Source organism: Macaca thibetana, chromosome 11 (assembly GCF_024542745.1).
Source record: "Macaca thibetana thibetana isolate TM-01 chromosome 11, ASM2454274v1, whole genome shotgun sequence".
Taxonomy (NCBI): domain Eukaryota; kingdom Metazoa; phylum Chordata; class Mammalia; order Primates; family Cercopithecidae; genus Macaca; species Macaca thibetana.
This window is the reverse complement of record NC_065588.1, coordinates 110,971,712-110,977,711: the sequence shown is the minus strand read 5'-3', so window position 1 is coordinate 110,977,711 and position 6,000 is coordinate 110,971,712.

Genomic DNA, 6,000 nt, shown 5'->3' with positions numbered 1-6,000 from the left:
TAATTCAGGTGCAACATACACAGAAAACTACACATATAACGTATGCATATCCAGCATCCCCAGAAGTCCCCACAGTGTCTCCTTCCAGTCAGTATGCACTAGGATAAAGCAATCACTCTCCTGACATCTAACAGAATCAATTAGCTCTGCCTATTTTTGTACTTTTCATCAACAGAACCACACAACATCACACTTGAGTATCTGGCTTCTTTCCTTCAAAATTAAGTGTGTGAGGCCCAGCATGGTGGCTCACACCTGTAATCCCAGCATTTTGGGAGGCCGAGGCAGACGGATCACCTGAGGTCAGGAGTTCAAAACTAGCCTGGCCAACATGGTGAAACCCCATCTCGACTAAAAATATAAAAATTAGCCAGGTGTGGTGGCGGGCACCTGTAATCCCAGCTACTCAGGAGGCTGAGGCAGAAGAATTGCTTGAACCCGGGAGGCAGACGTTGCTGTGAGCCAAGATTACCCCACTGCACTCCAACCTAGGTGACAGAGCTAGACTGCCTCAAAAAAAAAATAAAAATAAAGTAAAAAATGGGCTGATTCAGTAGTATCTCGTTATTACCAAAAGTATATCATCAATACTTACAAACAAAATTAAGTGCGTGAGATTCACCACATTGCTCTATGTATTTGTAGATCGATGACTTTTCAACTGGGGTTCACTGTGTGCCTCAGGGGATGTTAGACAATGTCTGGAGACATTTTTGGTTGTCACAACTGGGGGTGCATCTAGTGGATGCATACCAAAAATGCTGCACAACATCTTACAAAGCCCAGGACAGCCTCCCTCCCCGCTGCCCCCCGCCACACACAAATTACCCAGCCCCAAATTTTAATAATGCAGAGATAAAATTTTCCAGTTTGGATCCAGCATTGTCCTGGCTGTGCTTTGATCCCTCTGAAACACAATTTTTAATACTTCCTGGATGCCTAGGCAGGCACAGTGGAGCTAGCCTAAACTTCAAGTTCAAATCTTCAGCTCAGAGGCAAGTTTACTGGCCTCCAGTTTTATCCCCGAGGTGGGGGCAGGGAGAGTGGAAGGGGAATGGGATTGGATGGGAAGATGGAAGGGAGCAAAAGAGGGTCTTTCCCTAATGATTTCTTAATCTTCGTCTGGTGATGAATTTGACCTTAGAAGGACGTTGCAGGCCACATCTGCCTCTTTGGCAAGCAGGGGAAGGAAATGACAGAAAAGTTCTTACAGAGCCACACCGATGTACACAGACATAAACAGACAACCGCACAAGTCCAAACATACACCCCCCAGAGCTCTGAACACACACATACACACGCACGCACATACATACTCACCAGCCAACGCCCGGCCACAACAGCAGGCCCCAGAGACACACACTAGAGGGGAAAAGAAAGACCAACACTGTCCTTAAAGGGACCTCTCTCCACATCCAGCTATTTAAAGAAACAGTTAAGACAGCCAAGTTCAAGGAAACCCAGCCAAGGCAATGACCACTATCTGTCTTGTTCACCACCATATAACGCTTGGGCCAAAACCCAGGGCTTCTCCACCTCAGCACTCTTGATATTTCCAACTGGGTAATTCTTTGTTATAGGAGCTGGCCTGTGCATTGCAACACATTTAACAGCATCTTTGGCCTCTACAAACTAGATGCACCCCAAGTTGCGCCAACCAAAATTGTCTCTAGTTATTCACAATGTCACCTGGGGACATCACCCCTAGTTGAGAACTACTGACCTAGCCATGCAGTGGGCTTATAGAAGCAGCCTCCAAATGAATTTTTTTTTTTTTTTTTTTTTTTTTTTTTTTTTTTCTGACAGAGTCTTGCTCTGTTACCCAGGCTGGAGTGGAGTGGCATGATCATGGCTCACTGCAGTCTTGACCTCCCAGGCTCAAGCAATCCTCCCACATCAGCCTCCCTAGTGGTTAGGACCACAGGCCTGTGACACCATGCCTGGCTAATTTTTTTAAATTTTTGTAGAATTGGGGTCTCACTATGTTGCCCAAGCTGGTCTTGAACTCCTGGGCCTAAGCAATTCTCCCTCCTCAGCCTCCCGAAGTGCTAGAATTACAAGTGTGAGCCACCATCCATAATCCCAGCCCCAAATGAAATATTTGTTGATTCAATCAATAAGCCACTCTCATTCCTTCTTGAAAATAAATGGGGGCCAGGCATAGTGGCTCATGCCTTTGGGAGGCTGAGGCAGGTGGATCACCTGAGCCCAGGAGTTCGAGAACAGCCTGGCAAACATGGTAAAACTCTGTCTCTACTAAAACACAAAAATTAGCCAGGCATGGGGGCGGGCACCTGGAATCCCAGCTACTCAGGAGACTGAGGCAGGAGAATCGCTTGAACCCAGGAGGTAGAGGTTGCAGTGAGCCGAGATCGTGCCACTGCACTCCAGCCTGGGCGACAGAGCCAGACCCCATCTCAAAAAAAAAAAAGAAAAGAAAAGAAATGGGCTCCCAAGAAGAGTCAGCTGATCTCTCCTCTTCAGCACCCACATATATCAAGAGTTAAAAACAAAACAAAGTCGGGCACGGTGGCTCACACCTGTAATTCTAACACTTTGGGAGGCAGAGGCTGGCAGATCACCTGAAATCAGGAGTTCAAGGCCAGACTGGCCAAAATGGTAAAACCCCATCTCTACTAAAAATACCAAAAAAAATTAGCCAGGCATAGTGGCACATGCCTGTAGTCCCAGCTACTCAGGAGGCTGAGGTAGAAAAACTGCTTGAATTCAGGAGGCAGACAGTGCAGTGAGCCACGATCGTGCCATTACACTCCAGCCTGGGCAGCAAGAGTGAAACTCCATCTCAAACAAACAAACAAACAACCACCACCACACAAAAAAAATAAAACCAAAAACAAGGCCAGACGCAGTGGCTCACAGCTGTCATCCCAGCACTTTGGGAGTCTGAGGCGGGGAGATCACCTGAGGTCAGGAGTTCGAGACCAGCCTGACCAACATGGAGAAACCCCGTCTCTACTAAAAACACAAAAGAAATAGCCGAGCACAGTAGCGGGCACTTGTAATCCCAGCTACTCGAGAGGCTGAGGCAGAAGAATCGCTTGAATCCGGGAGGTGGAGGTTGCGGTGAGCTGAGATCGTGCCATTGCACTCCAGCCTGGGCCACAAGAGTGATACTCCGTCTCAAAAAAAAAAAAAAAAAGTGGAGCTGGGTCCTAGGTTTCTTCCAGATACTGGAATGGAATCCCAGCCTCTGAGACTAAGGCCTATGCTGGATTCTGCCTGGGTGGGGGCCGTCTCTGCCATCAATGACAACCCTTGAAGAGGCAGCCCCCAGAGAGATGCCTACACCACATGTGCTCTGTCATTTGATTGAGGGACATTAATGCACTTTTCTGGATGCTGATTGGGTTTTAATTGTGTTTGGAACATTGTGCTCCCCACACACCAGCTGAATTTGCTTCTGCATTCAGAAATGTGTTCACCTTCTCTTTTCTCTGGTGTGTCTGCAATGCTGCAGTTGGTGGCAGTGACATGGGCGACTGGGACCAGACAGTGCGTCTATGGAATTTTCCACACATTAGCCAAACCGGATCTGGAGCTTTCTTTATGTTTTAACCCCCTCAAGGACACATGAGTCTGGAAACAGGCTGGGAAGTGGGACTTCCGGCAGACTTAGCTGTAGGCTTAGGCGTCTACTGTCTGCATGTGGGAAGTAGGTCAGCCTTCCACCATCATCTCCAGCAACTGAAGGTCATACAGTCATTCAGCAAACATCCTCCAAATGTCAGAGCAATCAGGCACTGAGGTTACAGAGATAATATACCTGTTTCTGGCTTTCAAGTAGCAAGAGAAAGACTACAACAGCTCATCCAAGCATTTATTGTCAGGTAGTCTTCCTTGCACACTTTATAAATACTCACTCAATGAATCCTAAAAATAACCCCCATAAAATAGTTTGTTGTTGTTGTTGTTGTTGTTGAGACAGAGTCTCACTCTGTCACCCACACTGGAGTACAGCGGTGTGATCTCGGATCACTGCAACCTCCACCTTGTGGGTTCCAGTGATTCTCCTGCTTCAGCCTTCCAAGTAGCTGGGACTACAGGCGACTGCCACAACGCCCAGCTAATTTTTGTATTTTTTGTAGAGACAGGATCTTACCATGTTGGCCAGGCTGGCCTCAAACTCCTGACCTCAAGTGATCCGCCCGCCTTGCTCTCCCATAGTGCTAGATTTACAGGCATGAGCGACTGCGCCCAGCCAGGAGTGTTTTTTAACACCTTTATTGAGGCATAGATACACAAATAATAGGATATATTTATTTATTTTATTATTATTATTTAAAATAGAGATAAGGTCTCACTATGTTGCCCAGGCTGGTCTTGAATTCCTGAGCTCAAATGATCTTCCTGTCTCGGCCTCCTAAAGTGCTAGGATTACAGGCATGAGCTACTGCGCCCAGCCAGAACTGGATATTGGATATATTTAATGTGTGTAAGTTTGATGAGTTCAAATGTGTATGGACACCCGTGCTACCATCACCACAGTCAAAGTAATAGACATATCCAACACCTTCCTAAGTGTCCCGTGTGCTTTTGTTTTTGTTATTGTTTTTTGTTTGTTTTTCCTGTGATAAGCACATTTCACATGAGATCTACCTTCCTATCACATTTTGAAGTGCACAATGCTGTATTCACTATAGCACAATGTTGTACAGAAGAGCTCTGGAATTTTATATCCATTGAACAACTCTCCATTTTCCCCACCCCCAGCTCCTGGCAGCCACTTTGCTTGTTTGTTTGTTTGTTTGTTTGTTTGTTTTTGAGAGACATAGGATCTCACTTTGTTGCCCAGGCTGGAGGACAGTGGTGCAAACATGACTCACTGCAGCCCCAACCTCCTGGGTTCAAGTGATTCTACCACCTAAGCCTCCCAAGTAGCTGGGACCACCAGTGAAATTGTTTTATTTTTTCTTTTTTGTGGAGATGGGCTCTCCCTATGTTGCCCAGGCTGGTCTCAAGCTCCTGGGCTTAAGCAATCCTCCTGCCTTGGCCTCTCGAAGTGCTGGGATTACAGCTGTGAGCCACCACGCCTAGCCAAAAAGTTCATTCTTTTTCTTCACCTTTTTATATTTTTTTTCTGTAGGACCAATGTTACTTTTTTTCCAGTTTTATTTGACATACACTGGGAGAATAGGTTTCTCTGTTTCCATCCTATCTAGACCATGGACTCATTTTGGTAAATCATGAAATAATCATCATGAATCTAGATCTGGCTCTAAGCTGCAGGTTCACAGCACACCCAGCAACAGACTGTCTCCACACAGCTTTAGACCTCCCTAGAGCATGGACTTCGTGGCTGTAAGGCAGAGAAAACACTCCTAAGACAAAACTGGAGCACGGGCCAGGCACAGTGGCTCACGCCTGTAATTCCAGAACTTTGGGAGGCTGAGGCGGAAGGATCGCTTGAGGTTAGGAGTTCAAGACCAGCCTCACCAACGTGGTGAAACCCCATCTCTACTTAAAAAAAACAAAAACAAAAACAAAAACAAAAACAAAACAAAACAAAAAAACAAAATTAACCGGGTGTGGTGGCACATGCCTGTAATCCCAGCTACTTTGGAGGCTGAAGCAGAAGAATTGTTTGAATCTGGGCGGTGGAGGTTGTAGTGAGCTGAGATCGCACCATTGCACTCCAGACTGGGCAACAAGAGGGAAACTCTGTCTTAAAAAAAATAAAATAAAATAACTGGAGCATGGTTCAACTCAAAAGCATCCCATGATTCTAGTTACAAAGCAGAGTTCTCAAGGGTGCAAGTTCTAATGCTACAGAATGTTTCTTCTTGGTAAACATTTCTGGAATCAAGGTTTAACCATTTTTGGGTTAAATGGACATAAATTGTGAAAGCCTCTCTGCTGGAGACTGGGAATTCACAGAAGGAATTGCTAGTCCCTGCACTGTGGAGCTCAGCACTGACTCCATTTGCAAATAAACAAGTCCTTCCAATTTTCCAGCACTTTACAAACTAGGAAGCATCTGCC